This window comes from Lissotriton helveticus, chromosome 8 (genome assembly GCF_964261635.1).
Source record: "Lissotriton helveticus chromosome 8, aLisHel1.1, whole genome shotgun sequence".
In the NCBI taxonomy this organism is placed as follows: domain Eukaryota; kingdom Metazoa; phylum Chordata; class Amphibia; order Caudata; family Salamandridae; genus Lissotriton; species Lissotriton helveticus.
In genome coordinates, this window is record NC_136069.1 from 1307407672 (window position 1) to 1307426797 (window position 19126).

The 19126-nt window shown below is 46.9% G+C and overlaps 1 protein-coding gene across 11 annotated transcripts in view; it reads right to left on the reverse strand.

The window, feature by feature from the left end:
* Nucleotides 1–1627: 1627 nt before the first annotated feature.
* LOC144773327 (uncharacterized) overlaps nt 1628–19126 on the reverse strand; it is a 756158-nt gene continuing 738659 nt past the window's right edge. For 7 of the 11 annotated variants that reach the window (XR_013599956.1, XR_013599953.1, XR_013599954.1 and 4 more), the window contains 2 exons: nt 11070–11241; nt 1628–4980 (listed from right to left, as the gene is read on the reverse strand). The gene's annotated coding sequence lies outside the window, so the exon portion shown is untranslated. The remainder of the gene's footprint in view (nt 4981–11069; nt 11242–19126) is intronic. The other 4 variants (XR_013599951.1, XR_013599952.1, XM_078658285.1 and 1 more) reach the window with 1 other exon arrangement.

The window sequence follows — 19126 nt, forward strand, 5'->3', positions numbered from 1 at the left end:
AAAATAAAAAAGAGAAAAGTAATAGAGTGAAAAGAGAAAAAAATTAAGAGAATATGAACAACAGAAAGAAAGAAATAATGAGAGAAGCAGATTGAGAAAACTATCAACCAGTCATCAGAAAATTTAAAAAACTGACTTTTTCTGAGAACCGAAAGCAAGAGAGCTGTTTTAAAAACGGGATGAACCCATTGACCTACAACTGAAGCTACACACGACTGAACGTCTCCTACAATCATCCAACCAACAATGCATCATGTTCGAAGAATGGACTAGCCATATAGCTACTAATGCCTACACCAACAGTTTAAGGGGAGAGGTGTGGCGCCACGGCCGGGGCGACTGACGCTGGAATCTGGGGACCACGGTTCGATCCCTGGCTCCGGCGGCAGGTTAGCCCAGCACCATGTGACTCTGGGCAATAGCTCGCTTAATCTTCCCGACGGCCCCCAGCGCCTAGAGACCCTAACAGGTGATTGTGCGCTTTACAAATGTGGACTTTACTTTACTTTTTTGTCACCCCAAATACTTCTCTTGGCTTCACACTCGTTTCCAGGCAAAATCTATACGCTCACGTCGAAACTCTGGCCAGAAATGTGAACGATCATTTGAAGGCTATGTGAAATATCATAGCATTCATCCAGAGAGCGGATTCAAAGGGGACCATGGCAGTATTGAGAATGGAGTGCATTAACATACTACTGTTTTCCCAGTATTTTCTTTGTTCCTCTCAAAGGGGTTTACATTCAGTTGCTGGGCTCATCTCTTTAACAAGAAAAATTGAGGAGATCACACCAGTTGTAGCATCTCACAACTCGCTTCCACTGAGGCGCACACTTACCAGGCAGAAGGCACTACTCATGATGAGCTTCACATGAATCATGCATCTAATGTAGCACAAACACTTACATTCTCTGGTGGTCATGGATCACGAGATGTAACAGATTCCTTTGGCTTGAACCACCTTGGTTTAAGAAAATATCCTCTTCAAGTCCTTCTTCTCTTGCAACGCTCCTATAACTTGGAATTCCCTGACAACCTTCATCATTCAGGTATCCTCATTACTGTCATTAAACAAGTCTTACAACTACTTTCTCATAATGCAAAGAACAACATGGAGAGACCAATATCCTTTAATTATTCCTGACCCGCTCTGATCTATCTGTTGATTACTTCTGCATCTCCATCTGAAGATTCTGAGATCTCTGATGCCTCCAGCTAAAGATATCAGTCTCTCCCACGTCTCCACCAAACACACAATACCATTACTTTCTCGCTCCATTAGTTTACGAATTAAAATATTTCCATACCTTCCGGCTCCCGGATCCCTCACCTCAGTGTGCACTCACCTCATACGTATAGTGCATCAATTGCACCGTGCCATGATGTACATCCAAACAGGAGGTCACACTTCTCATTTCAATATCCATCAGTATTTGTTTTGTATTTCAAAGATTAATTTACATTTGTATTATGTATTCCCCTTTAGTTATGTTTTATCTCTCCACATCAGTCTTTCATTCCAAGGTACAACTGTGCATGCTGCATTTCAATTTCCCTGTTATCTCTGTGATCTTTCAAATGTGTGCGAATGCGTTTGCATTCCTCTTTCTATTGCAATGAAGCATGATTTTCGTCATCTAAAGTTTTATTGAGGCTGATCAAATATTATTCAAAGTTTATGGAAAACTTTGCAGGGAAGACACAGAGACCATGCAGGAAGGGGGAGGACTTTAAGAGGATTAAGGATGAAATATTAGGCAGGTGCTAGGATAATGTGCCCTTTTAATATTGAATCAAATAATGTGTTGAGCGGCAAAGCCAGGGCTCTTGGGTTGGGCGCAGTACTTTCACAGGTGCCCTGTTTGCCCTTGACGGCCTAGTGCCCCCATGCAAAAATTGTGACTAAATAAATAAATCAATAAAAAATGTCTTCCATGGGGTAAAAGCATAATGTACACACTGTTAAGTTTATACCCAATAAACCTACCACCACCTCCTTATGGCCCCAGCCCAACTTTCAATGCCGCGTCCTGGTCCTTCCTGCAGTGATCCTTCCGGTTCCTCTCCCCGCCCATCCGCTCAGACAGCTAGAACGCGGACTGTCTTAACCACGCATATGCGTGGTTAAGGCAAGCGGTGTTCAGTCAGCGGGCGAACGGCACACGTACTTAAGGCTAGCTTGTAAAGGCTGTTTCCCCTCAATGGGTGGGAAGCCATTAGAGGATCGAAGAAATAATGTTGAGCACAGCCATGACCAGCCTTTGATGCAGTGTTTCACAGAGAGTTCTCGTTGTGATGTGGAGCGATCTTAGCCATTTGTAGCGATGGGTTCCGTGCACCACCCTCAATGCACTGATATGTCTTTTCAGCTTGTCTGGTGGGTTCTTAGGGAAGCCAGCAAGATTCTGCAACAACAGTCCAGGGCAAACACTACAGCGAGAACTACTGTAACCTTTTGGGGAAAATGGAGAAAGGCAGGATACCCTGAAGCACACATCCTTGTAGGTTTCTTTGGTGTATGAGTTCACATGGTGTAATGCAATATTGTTGTTTACATAACACCCAGATTGCCCACATGCCGCACTGGCGATGGCGAACGGCCCCTAGAGGTTAGACAAGTGAAAGGGATAGGCGAGAGTCTTGTAGGCCCAGAAGCAACATTTCAGATTTCTGACTTTCAGGTGTATCCAATCATGGGCTTGCTTCATGCATTTTGCAACCTGTTAATGTGCCAAGGTTCCTTCACTGTGTGTGAAGCAGATCTGGGCATCAAGTCCAATGCTGTGGCAATCAAGGATACATGCTAGTGATGGTGTGTAACAAGGATTTGACGAAGTGCAGACCCTTTGGGGACTCTGCAGGTGATGTGGTATCTGTAGAGAGAAAAGGTCCAAAGTTAACTTGAGGAGCATGATTAAACATGAATGAAATGACCAATGTGAGGACTGTGCAAGCCACTCCCATATATAACACAAAGCAGTAAAGGAAAAATATGTGATTGATGATGTTGAATGCCGCAGAGAGTTCTAGGAGTATCAGTGTGCACGCTTGCCCTTTGTCTCTTGCAGTGAGTCATTTTTGATTGTTTAAGATGTTGGTTTCTGTGCCATGGATGGAACCAGACTTGGTCTGGAAGTCAATCAATCAACAGCTAGTTGGTTTCTAGTCGAGTGGAAAGATGAGACATGGACACTTATTTGAGAACTACTGTAATACAGGAGGTAAGCCCATCTATAGGTGTCTCATAGCAACATTAGATGTTTTGAGGATTAGAGCGATTTAAGCGTGCGAGGTTTTGAGGCATGTTGCCTCTGGAGAGCAAAGCATTGACAAGCTTAGTTGTGAGAGGGCTTAAAGCAGAAAGTCTCAAATTTACAACTTTGGCCCTGCTGTTGTCAGTGAGCAGAAAAAATATTTTGAAAGGCGCTAGGTTCTTGGTAATGTCCAGCTGGCAACCTGATGAGTGGTTTAAGGGTCGGAGGAACAAATCGAGTGAATGGAGTAGGGATGGAAGATGATTCAATGTTATTTCAATAAGTGACAAATATGGCGGGGAAGAATGTCATTATATTATCACAGAGACCTTTAACAGGTAAGGAGGCTGAAAGTCTGGGATCAGACATTGACAATTTAAAGGAGAGCGCTAGAAATAACCACAAAGTTGAGTTGACCACCAGGAGTAGTGATACTGCCAACTGGGTGATCCTTTGTTATTTGTCTGATCCTCCCCCCCTTTGCATCATCAGCCATCAGGCTCAAGGTGGAATGGCACAAGCATAACCCCACCACCAGGCTTGGGCTCCAAACGTTTTCTGAGCCACACCAGGGTTTTCACCTACCCACACGCTCTCTCCTACAGCATGTTAGTGCAATGAGATTTTACGTAAAGCCTGTGCTTCCCACACCCATGTAGGGCATCAAGCAGTAGATGACAATTTTGTGATCAATGGCACTGAAATTTTGTGTAACTACATGGATTTCATGCCTTCTGCACAGGTTTTGTAGTTTAACCAGGGGTGTAGCGCCTGCTGAGAGTAGTGTCACTTGTCGATTTTTCACAAGAATGGTGACAGCTGAAGATCCACATATGAGCAAGAGTGTGTGGCCAATGACATTGCCTTGTGAAGAACTGGGTTCAGTGGTAGCGATGGGTGCAGTCCTGACCATCCTCAAGTTTGGAGAGTTGGACCACTCTAAGCTACTCCTCCAGGGCAGGCACCGCAGATTATGGGGCAGTACTTGGCAACTACTGAGCAGGACCAAGCGCCTGGATAGTTTGGGGGCAGAAGGCCTGGGGTTGACAAAGACAACAACAGGTGGGGAGGCATGGGTTTGGGAAAGTAGAGATATGTAGACTGTTAGGTGTAATCCAAAAGGACAGGAGGCAGCCAAGCTCATGCAGCTGGATCGCCTATGATTCTTCAAGGACATCGTATACTCCCATCGCCCCTAAAAGGCCTTGCTGATCACCTCCTGCCCAGAGTGCAGCTGCCTCATAGATAACTGGAAAGCAGCCACAGTGACATATTTGGGGGTGGTGGTCGAGGTCACATATGAAGGTCCAGGAGTTCCCTCAGTGAAATCCACCCTTGCTTCCATCTCCTTAACAATCACCTTTCTAAGGAGAAGTGGTAACAACAGGTGCACTTGTTGGCCATGGTGTTGTAGGGGCAAGGTTACTGGCGGAGAAGACGACTTCCAGCCCCGATGACGGAGGGGCCTGCTCCTGGGACATCACTGATGCTTGATGTTCTAGGCCAGAAGGAGCCCCCTTGGGAGCCTCCTCCTAAAATGTGATGTCCAATTTGATTACCACTGGCTTGTGTCCTTGTCATTCTCCGGGTGGAAGCACTCTCCCTGCTGGTGTCTTTACCCTTCTCCTCATCTGTGGTAGTATTATCCAGTGCCTGTCAAGTGGTCTAAGCCGTCTCCCTCTTCACCCCGGATTCTGTTGTTACTTGTTTCCTTCTTGGTTGTTCACTAGAAAAGACAGATAAGAGAACAAAATACTGGTGATATATATGATAAATGTTGTCATCATTACAGTAGTCACTATGACAGAGGGTGCCATTGTCACATACCCCACACCCCTTTCCCATACAAGTGATAGTCCCAAGAGTCACTTTAAACGGTGGATGACTGTGGACAACAACGGTACAGCTATGGTACATGGTACGCCCGCTTCCGAAATAAACTGGTGGCAGAGTTCATCATAAACAGCATTGCCTTTGCTCTTGAGATGCCTTGACTTACTCAGGGATGTCACCCTCATATTAACTCATGATGGGAAACAGAAATTAAGGCATTGGTTAGAGGACTACAGGTGACGACTGGTGGGTGCAGCATGCATGCTTGTCCCGTGGACTATGGACATGTGATGGAAACTTCTACAAGTACATTTTATATACATGACTTAAAAATGGCATTTGTGTGTGTGTTACAAAGTTAGACTTGTCAATACTCATGATGCACACTGTCTATGATCTGTGTTTGACAGGACACAGGTCCAATACAAAGTGCTAGAATTATAAAATTAGAACATATGACCCTGGTGACATGGTCCTTCTTCTGAAAACTAAACATGAATCATCATGACAAAGTTCCTGCCTGCCAGCATATTTTAATTGTAATGGCATTTATATAGGCTCTTACTACCCCTGACGAGGCCCTGAAGGGCTTTACGCCAGGTAGCCCGCTGCTCCAGAAGCCAAGGCTAGTGATTAATCCATTGGTTATTGCTTGCTGTTGGTTACGGGGGTTAGTTAGTGCTCTGAAGGACATCATTCCATGTATTTATCCCAGTGTCTTTAAAGTGGATTAAACTAGAGTTAGGTGTGATCCTTAGTGGGGAGGTATGCAAGCTCATGAAGATGATTGCTGAGATTAGTAGATGAGGTAGAAGAGATTAGGTATTGCAAGGTGCGGGTTATGACCTCTAAAATGAGGTAAGGGCAATTTTCAGAAACCCAATACCAGAGAATAATGCAAACATGATCATGACTTAGAATAGGCTGTACTCAGATACAAAGGGGGCATGCAGAAGATTGAACACAACTTGTTTTGCCAAGTGCCACATGAGCGTGCAGACAAAGGAGCTGATTTTGCTTCTGAAGCACAGCGGACCATGAGATGTTTAGCCAAGCGAGGTTTAGGAGCATTTGGCCCTAACTTTTGAGATGAACTTGAAGCAGCGGGAGACACCAGCATTCTCTGTTGTCTCATATCTGCTCTACCACATCTTTTTCTGGCTCTTTGATGATCATATGGTAATACTGTATTTAATACACGTGTTTCAGAACACTTGGGTTCAAAAGTGCCTCGTGGGTACTTCTCAGCACGAGGCCCTGCCTTAATCAATAGCATTTGTGAGTATGGAAAGTAGCACTACAAGAGTACTGATTTATGTGCTCAAAAATGCTTTCATGAATAGGCCCCATTATTTAGATATTAAGACATAGAAATGTGCTTAAATAGTGAGTACGAATGATGCACGTTCAGCGCCTTATGTCAAATTCAGTGAAAAAGTAGCTAGATGAAAACGAAACTAAGCATTTTCTGTGCTTCGATACTAACTAAAGTATCGAAGCGTAGAAAATGCGCAAATGGTGAGAAATATGTTTGAGGTAGCAGCAGCAGCTATTACACCTATGAAAAGACCGCTTGTCTGGGTTTTTCGAATTATAACACATGATGAAAATGAAATCAGGGTCAGTTGTTACGGAAGTTTTTAGGAATAAAAGACACACTCAATAACAATGACATCAAAGTAATCAAGTTTTATTTTTATATCTATCAAGTGGCCACAGGAAACAACATAGGTTTATTGACACCAATGAAGAGGATGTCCTGGTGGGCATTTCCCCAATATCCACTGCATTTTAGTCTCCTTCAAATTCCAAATCCTGTGCTATCTGTTCTGCAGACTTGCCTACTCCGTTGGATAATATAATGTGCAGAGCAGCCACCTGGCTACTGTATATAGGCTTTCTGCAAACACTTCGACCCTGACTTCTGTTGGCTAGGAAGCAACTTGGTCAGTGAGTGTTACAAACCACACTTGCCACTATGCTGGCTACCGTCTTTGCCGTCCTTCCGTTGCGCATTCTGGAGGGCCTTTCGATAAAGAATAGAAGAGAGGCATATTCCTAACTGCTTTATTGGTCCTTTTACATTCAATATGAAAATGGGGCAGGCCTTCATTTAATCATAGACCTTAGGACTTGCCGGAGTCAGACGGGCAAGGGTGATGACCACATACCTGCCAACTTGAAGAAGAATCTCACCATGTGAGGAGGGGGTGGGGCCTTGTGCCCAGAAGTACCTAGGAGGCATTTTTTTACGCCACCCGACCCCAAGCCCTTTCCTCCTAAACATTTTTTTTTAACCCTTTCTGTGCTGGTGACGGAACCACTCCGTCACCAGCCACGGATGCGCTGTGCTGGTGACGGAGTGGTTCCGTCACGGCGCGGCCGCCCCACCTATGCGGCGTCAATTCCGCGCCTGCGTGGCCGTTTAATTGAGCTGGCAGGGCCGTGACGGAACCACTCCGTCACAAGCACAGCGCGCCCGTGGCTCGTCACAGAGTGGTTCCGTCACGAGCATGGCGGTGCCGCGCAGCCACCTCCTCCCCGCGGTGGAATTACCGCCGCGGCCAAGGGGTTAAAAACACTAGCTGAGAATGGTGCTGATGTCCTGGGGTGTTTTCACACCCCTTGATGGATGTCGGCAGTTCAAAGCCTCGGAAAACGAGCAGGAAAACCACTATTTTCTGTGGTTTTCAGCTCGCTTTCCCTGCCACCGTGTGATATCGGCTCCTCACCATATCACATGGTGGCAGGAGCATATATGATATGAGCCGATATCGTGTGTCACACGGTGGCACCGTGTGAGTTGGCAGGTATGAGACTAGTTTTTTCTAACTGAAGTATTGTAGTTTCAGACGAGTGCCTGATGAGAACGCGTAGTGTAATTTGGATTTCGGACTCAGAAGCGAACATTGGATGGCGTGTTTTTCCCAAAAGGATTTGATGTAGACTGCTGCAGTTATCTCTCCGGGCTGGGCTTTGTCTGGCAAACGTTAGTTCGTCGAGGAGCTCCAGCTGGTACAGAAATACAATAAAATGTACCTCTTTTGGTTTTTCCAGTGTTTACACCTGCGCTTTATTCTGTTGCTAGGATACAAAGAGCAGCTCTATAAACTGGCCCATTCATGGAGCTAAGATGATTTTTTTGCGGGACTGTGTGCTGCGGCTGGGCATGTCTTTTGCCCGTGTGCAGGAGACGCATGCAGGCTCAGTGCAAGTCTATCCTTTTCCTTGTGCTAGGTTTATGATCAGGCTCAGAGTCAAGACAGGCCATCTCATTAATAGTAATGAGTAGAGATGGGTGAGCCAACAAAGTAACCGGACAAGCAGAGGCAGAGCCGAGCCTTGGGCTTGGGCTTGGCTCTTTGAGCCTGTGCACGAAAATGTAGTAAATTATACAACAAACATCACATCAAATATGAAAAAGCCTCTTCAAAATTAAAAAAAGTGCATTTCCTTAACATGTAGAAGCTTTGACATTAGTGTGTCACATTATAGCACTGCACTGAGAAGTACTTATTAAAAGTGATAGTTTTTAAACATGAGCTTAGAACAGGGATACTCATAGTACGGCCCGCGGGTCGGCAGCGGCCTGGCAAGCCTTCCGTGGCGGCCCGCGGACCATGAGACATCGTACCCATGTTTTAAAAGACACATTTTCAAAGAGTGTCTGCAAACACTGCCAGTTGCAGAGACACTCGGAGAGGCTCTGCTGCTCTGTGGGGGCCAGGCGATTCCTTCCAGGGAGGCCAGAGCTGCAGGGGCGCTAAGAGGAGGTGAAATAGAGCAAAGCACCATTCACATGCAAACTGTCTTTTTAAAGACCTGTGAAGTGCTCGGGTGGGGCTGTGTGTGTGTGTGCACTGGGGAAGCGGTCTCAGCCCGGTGACACACAGGCAGGGTGAGATGACAGAGGGAGGTAGAGGGACAGAGACAGAGGGAGGGAGGGAGGAAAAGGGAGTGAGACAGAGACAGAGGGAGAGGGAGAGGGAGGGAAAGGGAGACCGAGAAATAGAGATAGAGAAAGGGAGACAGACAGAGGGAGGAGGGAGACGGAGTGAGGGAGACGGAGTGAGGGAGTCGAAGTGAGGGAAGGGAGTGAGGGAGGGAGTGAGGGAAGGGGAGTGAGGGAAGGGAATGAGGGAGTGAGGGAAGGGAGTGAGGGAAGGGAGCGAGGGGAGGGAAGGGAGTGAAGGGAGTGAAGGGAGGGAGTGAAGGAAGGGGAGTGATGGAAGGGGAGGGAGGGAAGTGGGTGAGGGAAGGGGAGGGAGGGGTGAGGGAGGGGGTGAGGGAAGGGGAGTGAGGGAGGGAGTGAGGGAGGGAGTGAGGGAAGGGGAGTGAGGGAAAGGGAGTGAGGGAAAGGGAGTGAGGGAAGGGGAGAGGGAAGGGGTGGGAGGGAGAGAGGGAAGGGGTGGGAGGGAGAGAGGGAAGGGGAGTGAGGGAAGGGGAGTGAGGGAAGGGGGTGATGGAAGGGGGGTGAGGGAGTGATAGAAGGGCAGTGAGGGAGGGAGAGAGGGAAGGGGTGGGAAAGAGTGAGGGAAGGGGAGTGAGGGAAGGGGAGTGAGGAAGTGAGGGAAGGGGAGTGAGAGAAGGGGGTGAGGGAGGGAAGGGGAGTGAGGGAGGGAGAGAGAGAGGGAAGGGGTGGGAGGGAGAGAGGGAAGGGGAGAGAGGGAAGGGGAGTGAGGGAGGGAGTGAGGGAAGGGGAGTGAGGGAAGGTGAGTGAGGAACGGGAAGTGAGGGAAGGGGAGTGAGGGAAGGGGAGTGAGGGAAGGGGGTGAGGGAGTGATGGAAGGGGAGTGAAGGAGGGAGAGAGGGAAGGGGTGGGAGGGAGTGAAGGAAGGAGAGTGGGGGAGTGAGGGAAGGCGAGTGAGGGAAGGGGGTGAGTGCGTGAGGGAAGGGGAGTGAGGGAGGGAAAGGGAATGAGGGAGGGAGTGAGGAAAGGGAAGGGGAGTGAGGGAAGGGGAGTGAGGGAAGGGGAGCTAGGGAAGGAGAATGAGGGAGGGAGAGAGGGAAGGGGAGTGAGGGTGAGGGAAGGGGAGTGAGGGTGAGGGTGAGGGAAGGGGAGTGAGGGTCAGGGAAGGGGAGTGAGGGAGAGAGAGGGGGAAAGGGGGGAAGGGGAGTGAGGGTGAGGGAAGGGGTGAGGGAGGGAGAGGGGGAAGGGGAGTGAGGGAAGGGGAGTGAGGGTGAGGGAGGGAAGGAGAGGGAGGGAGAGGGAGGGAGAGGGAAGGAGAGGGAAGGAGGGAGGGAGAAGGAAGGAGAGGGAGGGAGAGGGAGAAGGAAGGAAAGGTAGGGAGAGGGAAGGAGAGAGGAAGAGTGAGTGAGACAGAGGGAGACAGGGAGGGGGAGAGGGAGATAGAGGGATGGAGGGAGGGAGGTATATATATATATATATATATATATATATATATATATATATATATCGGGTCTGGTAGCTCAGTGGACGAAGGCGTCCGCTGCAGGGACCTGTGTTCAACCTCATGATCACAGTTTTTTTTGTTGCTCTAGCCCCGCCCCCTCCCCCTCTCCCACTGACCCTGCCCCCACCGGTGCGGCCCTCGGACACAAACCACACTGTAAATTTGGCCCCTGAGAGAAAGTTTGTGAGTACCCATGGCTTAGAACCATTCCTGCCCCACCCCTCCCTGGCGACAGTGCCATTAGTGAAGTAAGAGGCAAGACAGTTCTCATGTGAACCCTGTATGTTGACCAGATTTTTATAGACACAGCAACAGTATATAAATAAAACACAATAAGTTTTAGCACAGCTGGTATTATGAATTAACTGATTTGTAGGGGCTTTTATATGCGATAGTGAAGAAAAAGGAGGATCAGTAATATAAAATATTTGCCTAAAATCAAACAATTTTGTTTAGCGAGGAAGCCACGATTAATCAAGGCTTTATAGTTTTACTTGGTCCAAATCAGAAGTTGAATAGGTATTCTTAAACTCTTTTTTTACCTCAAATGTTAATGCTTTCTTTTTACCTCTTTGTGCAAGAGGGTAGAGTGAGGTTGGCAGCAAGAAGCCACAAGTAAGTTTGGCTTGTTATGGGCTCGATGTTTCAACAGGACCTCGAGCTGAGCCGCAGCCAGGCTTCAGACTTGAGCCTGGGTCCAACTTTCAGTCGCTCACCCACGTCTAGAAATGAGGTGACATCTGCATGTGTGAAGAAGGTGAGAAGAATTTTTTATTTATTTATTTTTATTTAATGCGATTTTATATAGCGCGAATATTACCCGAAAGTGTCAGAGCGCTTTACATAAGAACCAGTTGCGATACATAAAGACTCAGGATTACGTGTGTTGCATAAAAGATACAAACAGAAAAAAATTGCAAATGTACAAGTTATAGTCACACAAGGAAGGGATATGAATGGATATACTCTAAGAGTCACATAGGAATGGTAGATAGTACAAATGTCTACTGCATATACTAGTGATTAGAGTTACCTCTATATACATAGGGAAGGGATACGAATGGATATACTCTAAGTGTCACATAGGAATGGTAGAGAGTACAAAGGTCTACTGCATATACTAGTGATTAGAGTTACCTCTATATACATAGGGAAGGGATACGAATGGATATACTCTAAGAGTCACATAGGAATGGTAGAGAGTACAAAGGTCTACTGCATATAATGTGTACGAGGACAGCAGACCTCCGTCCCAGCTTCTGCTTTCATGTTGCACTTGGAATACAACGATTGTCCCTTAGAACAGCACATATCATGGTGCAGAGCATTGAGGCAAATGGTGAAACTGCCATTAGCAGGACTGACTCAGTCCCAGCTGGCTTCTGCCTGCTTTACAGATTTCAGCCGCTTCTCTTTACAAAGCCGAAGCACCGAGACACGGATCCCTTTCACATTGCGAATGGTTACCAGCTGCTCGGAGCATGTGTAGCCAATCCATGCTCCGCGGTCTGAAAGCAGTGGTGTGTGTGCTTTTGAGCTGCAAGAATAAGAGAAAGCTCACAGAGGCATAGCTATCATTAGTGCACCAGCTGGAATGGCACAGAGGCCAAGATTGTGCGAAGCCCTCTCCTCTCCAATATGCTGTCTTTTACTACATAATCAGGTCAAAAGGTATTTTTCAGGTCGAGTCTACTAGACAGCGCATGCACTGTCTGTTGCGAGGCATATTGAGCCTTACCAACAATGTAGAGGGCATGAGAGCCTGGCCATTGCTTACCACTGGTTGGCTTTCATTGTCACTCTTATTTGCCTACTTCTTATTTGTGTCAAAGCTCGTCAATTTTGTGTTTGTTCCGCCCAAGAAGCACTGCCTCTTTACAGTGTCTTTGATTCGCTGGCATCGCTACTTCCACTGCTTGCTTTTCAAAGAATACTTTTTTGTGTGTGAAGCACTTCATTAGAGTGTGTATGTTTAGAAGAGTCTCCCTTATGTACGTATCCCCCTCACTCTGTGTTGTTCTCTGTTGCCCGTCTTCTCCTCGTCCTCCTCTCTCTAGTGATTGTCATGTGCTTCTTCCCATTACTTTCCCCCACCTGCGCTCTACATCTTGCTTACCCCAACCATGTTGCTTTCGCTCCTGCCCTTCCCCCATTTATTTATATTTATTGATTTATAAAGTTCCGCCAAGACTGCGCACATTGCTTTTGCGTCCCCTCTAATGTTGCTTCGGCATCACCCCACCGCTTCCCCATGAATGCTTCACCGTTCACCCCACCCTCCTCTGTATTGCTTTTGTTTCCCCCACTCCCTGCTTTAAACAAAAAACACGTTTGCATGTTTTATTTTATTTTTAGTTATCAGTCCAACTCAGATCAGTAACCAAAAAAGGAAAAAAACAGTGCCTGCATCATTTAGTTGGCGTGCGCATGTGCAGTACAGAAAAAACGCATTCCGCCACGTCCAAGGCTTCTTTTTTACTTGAGACACGCTGCACAGCATTGTGGATGCTGTGCAGCATGGCTAAGAACCATTGGTAAAGCCAATCGGTCACAAAGACTCGACCGATTTGCTTTTTTTCAAATGCTTGTTCTTGCTTCCAATAGGGCCCATGACATCCTGGCTACGCAACTGCCACTGCCCATTGCAACTCACACTGTTGGAAATGTCATAACTGTAATATTCAATGGGCAGTAGTGAATCAGTGTTCCTATGAAGTTCTGTTTGCGACCCATAACAAATCGCAAATAAGGATGAGCGGTCAACTCCGCTCCGCCAGCGGAGTTTGAGGAGTTTTAGAACTGCGCTCTCCATTTGGAGTACAAAGTTTGCAAAAACTCTGCACTCGCAGCGGAGCAGAGTTTACCGGTGTCACAGACCAGGAGAATCTAGGACTAACCTCTCAAATGGTGGCTATCCATGGCGGCGCAGCCTGGCCGCAAGTCTCTACTAGCCGCCACTGCCTTCCTGCTGGCTGCACACATTCCGCTAAATAGGTAAATGCCTGAGCCTCCACTGCTTCAGCTCAGATTCAATGTGGGAGCCAGCTTAGTGTAGCAGCTAACCCCAACTCAAAAGACAGCAAGAACTGCAGTGCGCATGTTGTATTGCGTGAAGGTGAGCCTGTCCTGATGAAATCCCATGATAGGGTCAGGCATGCCTTCATGCTATACGACATTCACATTACAGTTCTTGTTGTCCTCTGAGTTGGTGTTAGCTGCTGCACTAAGCTGGCTGAGTCTCCCGCATTGAATCCGAGCCGGAGCAGCAGAGGCTCAAGGCTTCTCCCTATTCATTGGAGTGTGTGCAGCCAGCAAGAACAGGAAGGCAGTGCCGACAAGGAGAGACTGGCGCCCGGGCTGCACTGCCGTGGATAGCTGCCAATACCCACCAAGTGAAGGAGGTATGGTCAGGAGGCCTTACTACCCAGGGGTTGCACGCACGGACGCACCAAGAGACCAAGCAAGGAAGGTCTCAATTGGTGCAAGTTACTCTGCCACGGTGCGGAACTCCACAGAATTTAGTGGAGTTTTCCAGTAACTACGTGCAATTCCGCGGAGTACAACTCTGCGAGCTCCTCCCAGGCTTAATCACAAAGGGGTGGAGGAGTGGGAGGCAGGGGGATTGGGACATGCAATGGGTATCACCCCTCTTCTTAACAATTAACCGTGCAATGTTTCAATGCTGTGCTACAGCAACTATAGTCACAAACCATTGGTCTGTTACTGACTCCTGAAAGGGGAGGCTAAGGCATTCACAAATTGGAGGCTATATCCGAAAGTAGTCCAGAAGACAGCTGTCTAACCCCCCACACCCATGTCATTCCCTGAATGCCAACTTTTATTTTTGTAAGCTGTTCCTGCTTCATGTGGACTCTTGCCTCATAAACACTGATTGTAATTGTAATCACATTTATATAGGGCTTACTACCCCATACGAAGGGTTGAAGCGCTTATTCGGCGAGTAACACACTACTCCGGAGCCCAAGAAAAGGATTAGTGATGAATTAGTAAAGTGAAATATGAAATTAATTTGAGCAGTGGACATGATAGTCTGCTTTTTGGATTGAAAAGGATAGTGGAGGGATGGTAGAGGGAAGGGTTTGCATTTATATAGCACTTGCTACAATAAAGGAGAGTTTCAGATTGCCTTTAAAAAAATGTTTTGCCAAGTGCAATTTTTATTTATTTTATTTATAAAGTTTTATATAGCGCGAACCAGACCCAAGAGGGTTTCAGAGCGCTTTACATTTAGGATCGCTGCGTTAAGAGTTACATCAGATACAAGAGCATAGCAAGATACAGTACACATAAACAATGATTCACAAATTCGTAGGAGGGAGGGGAGGGGGGAAGAAGGAGTAATAGCGGGGAAGACTATGAGGAACTGTGCCCAATGTCCAGCTGGGTAGGTGACAGTCAAGGGGGAAACCAGGGCCAATCTCCTCATTAGCTGTCTTAGCAGCTCCACCGGGCATCAGCTATGTTGCTTAGGTCTCAGCATTCAGGAAAACCAGATTTTAGTTTATTTGATTTGAGAAGGTTTTATAGCGCTGGCTAGCCCCAGAGGTATCAGAGCGCAAAACCATAGGATTGTTGCATTACAAGGTATATTTAAAAAGGTTTATATAGCCCTGGCTAGACCCGGAGGTATCAGCGCGCTATGGTGTAGCACGGTTACAACGAATTTTTTACAACGCACTACCATTACATCGCAACTTTTACCACGCAAACCATTACAACGCAATGCGCTGGGGGGCGCTCTAGGATAGGGAATGTATTTAATATACTATCCAACACCTTCCCTGCTATCCACGGGGACTGGAGTTGGAATAGTAAATTAAATAATTCACTATCCAGCGCCTAAAAGCATTATGCGTTGTAATGGACTGCATGGTAAAAACCGCGTTGTAAAGGCATGCGTGGTAAAAGCATGCGTTGTAGTGACACCAATCCGCGCGCTATACAAGAGGAAAATTGCGTTACAAATTACATCAGTTACAATAGCGTAGTAAGGTACAGTCAACAAACAACGCATAGGAGGGAAGGGTCTTAAAGTTGGTGTGCAAAAAAAAAAAACGATCTGTTATGTCCCACCACCTTAGTACATCAGGGCCTTAGTTACAAAGCACAAATGATTTCAGAGTCTAACGTTGCCGAAAAGGGTAATGGAGCATACAAGCCAGATTTTCTTATGTCTGCTAACAACATGCATGCATAGCTGATCTTTTAGCAATGTTTTAAAAGTTGTATACCATGTTTTTAAATCAAGAACTAATTTCATGTTTCCAACCCTGCAGTTTTGAGTAGCAACCCGTTAATCTGTAGATGTGCAGATACCAGTAGAAAGTGGTGTAACACAGCTTGTGGGGGACCTCCTGCAAAGTACATGGAGGGCTCCGCACATGCTCTGGACACAGCCAGGAACTTTCAGGCCAGGTGGCCCGTGCACAGTTCCAGTGGGGACCCCTGGAGCTAGGGTGCCCCCCGCACCGCAGGGGCTATTGTTACATCATTGCCAGTAGACCCTTCCGCTTTGAGTTACAAAGGCCCATTGATAAAGAGCATGTAGATTTTTTTTAAACCTCCGCCATGTATACAGGAATTGCAATTAGGATTTAAGGTGTGATTGACTGGATATTAAACTCCTATATCAGAGAAGCAATAGGTGCACTATTTCAAACCTTTGAAAATGTGCACAAACGTTTTCCTTCTAAAATCTCCACACCAGGTAAATTATTCCTTTGTCACGCTGGCATCTCACATAAAAGAAGTAGGACTACTTTTTACCATGGAAGTCTTGTATATAGGTTTACTCGATCTGCAACCAACCGAGTCTTTTACATACATGACTAAGGCGTTAAGTAGATGCTGTAAATCCACCAGTGCGAGCACATTTAATTGCTTAATCTGCCTATAGCACAATTGATGGTTTATAATAAGTGGGAAATAATTTGCCTTTGCTAATTAATGCCCCTAGCACGTTGCCGGGAGGTAAGTATTGGGTGCAATAGCCCCCGCTTGATTGCTCTTTGGTATTCCTGGTGTCAGCCTTGGGGTCAGGAAGGCAGCAATATGAACAGAAATTAATAACGAGCAGTAACTCAATAGGATTGGGTTTAATGTGCTAACGTATACAGTGTACTCTTATTAAAGCCAGACAGGAAATCGAGGCAGATTGTACTGAAGGCTCCATTACTTTCAATATGGTCCCCTTTTGTTTCTATTTTGAATAAAGATTGTATAGCAAGGAAGCCTTCATTATAGTTCTTCTTTCGTTTATGTGCATTAGAAAGAAAGGAAGGACTATAATAAAGGCTCGCTTCCTATCCGACTTTTTTTTTTACATGAAACTAAACGAGGAAAGTATTGAAAGCAAGTAAGTAAGCTATTGGTGTAGCTCACCTTTCATTTCTGTGAAAAGAAGCCTCCAGGAGGCAATGACAGGTGTCCTGAACAAGGAGCAGAGCACACCATGGTGGCAGGAGCAGCAAGGCGATATGAGACCATGGTGGCCAGGGTGATATTGTTTGTGGAGGGGGAGTAGAGAGGGTCACAGAACAATACGAGAGTGTGGTGGGGGGAGAATTCAGTGGGCACAGCGGAACGAGGGAGTCACAAGAGGGGAGAATTCAGTGGGCACAGCGGAACGAGGGAGTCACAAGAGAGAACAGAGTGAGGACCAGAGAAGGAAACATGGCAGGTGTGGACAAAAAGGGCTATAGTTGTGTAGCATTCCCATATGCACTTCAGTGCAAGCACTGGAGTAGAGGTGGAAGGATACACCCAAACAGCTAATAGCATTAAGTGAGAGATAAATACTCTGCTAGGTTGAGCCAAGAGGTGACTAAACACTTCTCAAGCTAGTGGCTGAAAGTGGAAAGCCAATGGTTGCCATGTTAGTGAATTGGCATTCATGGACCAACATACATGGCAACTCACTTGATTCTGTTGGCAGGCTCTTGATTTTTAAAATGTTATCTTTAACCCACCTAATATTTCTTCCATTTCAGTGGAAGTCAAAAAGAAAGTACCCCCCCCCCCCTCCCCACCACACCACACACACACACACACACACACACACACACACACACACAATGGCCCCAAATAATTGTATCAAAAACTACCCCTTTCCAAACGTTGGCACATAACATAACACAGTGGCTATTTTGGGTCAAATGAGGAAGGCTTGAACAGAGCCAGCGGCGCGTTACACCTCACATATATCCTGTTTATTTGAGTGAACCACTGAACGGCTCACAGGGGAGGGTTACCCCCTCCCTCTTCGCCCGGGGGGCGCGAGGATGGGTCAGTCCGTCGGCCTGCAGCTCCACGCACAGTGTCAGCCTTGGTCTTGTCTCCGGCTGTGAGGAGACGCGGCTCTCTGGCAGCGCAGCCTGCTCCTCCCGGGGGCTGGAAATAGCCGTCCTTGTTCCGAACAGCAAGATGGATAATGCTGCCACGGAACGGGCTTGTAAATATTTAAAAAGTATTACACAAGGCCGCAATAACGGCTTCTGCAGCCTGAGTGCTCCGAGCTGAGAAAGCGCAGACCACCGCCGCGTGCTGGAAGAGTCCCAGCTGCTCGAAGCGCTGCGCGTGCAGCCGCCGCACACGTCACCAGATGCACACCATGTGTGCACGGGTCTAGCCTGGAAACGGTTCGCGGGTTTTAACCCGGTGTTTACTTGAGACCCCGTTTTATTTGTAGAACCAATTAATACCTGTACGGCACAACCGCTCATGTTTTAAATAATGCCAATGAATGGGGGTGTCGTTGGCAATGTAAAAGAAACTTTTGTTCCCTATGCCTGTTTTTCCAGCAGGCGGCTCACGTGCTCCGCACCCTCATACTGAAGTATAACTATCAACAGGGCAGCAGGTGCAGTGGCACCAGGAGCCTGTGGTGTGAGGGGTCCACTACTGCGCAATTATAGATTTTTTTTATTACCAAACCAGGAGATGGGGGACCTATTTTCTTTGCTGCTCTTGGGCCTATGGTACCATACTGTGCCACTGGCCTCGTACAATCTAACAGCCCCCACTCGAAAAGAGGAATTTAAATGAAACCATTGAATTCAGTTTCTTTGAAACCAAAGGGTTCATTATTTAAAGGAGTGACATGCAGGGGCGAAGGGGGCTTTCACTTCTTAAGTGCCCCACATTTTGAGGTTACGGCCCTCATTTTATACATATTGGGACTTATTTACAAGCCCATTGCGCCAACGGTGCATCACATTTTTGACGCAGAGGCGGCGCAATGTGCATGCCCATACTTAAATGGCCACATAAAGCCGCCCTGCGTGGCTTGTCATGACCGTGTAAATATGGCCCTCTTTCATGCATTACTCTGCGTTAAAGGGGCGTTCCGTGGGTGTTGCTGTGGGTGTTCCCACAGGATATCCTTGGAACCTGACACATTCCCAGATGTACAAGGTTCTGTAAACCTGGGAACGCTTCAGATTCCTATGCCTCAGCATAAGGGAGGCCCAGCGAGGAGGAATACCTTTATTTCTCCTTGTTTTTCCTTTTTCTATGTGTGCTGAATTCTACAGCACATAGAGAAAGAGGAAACACCTCTGGTGATTGTCCCTGCCTGCACAAAACAATCACCCCTACAACGCAGGC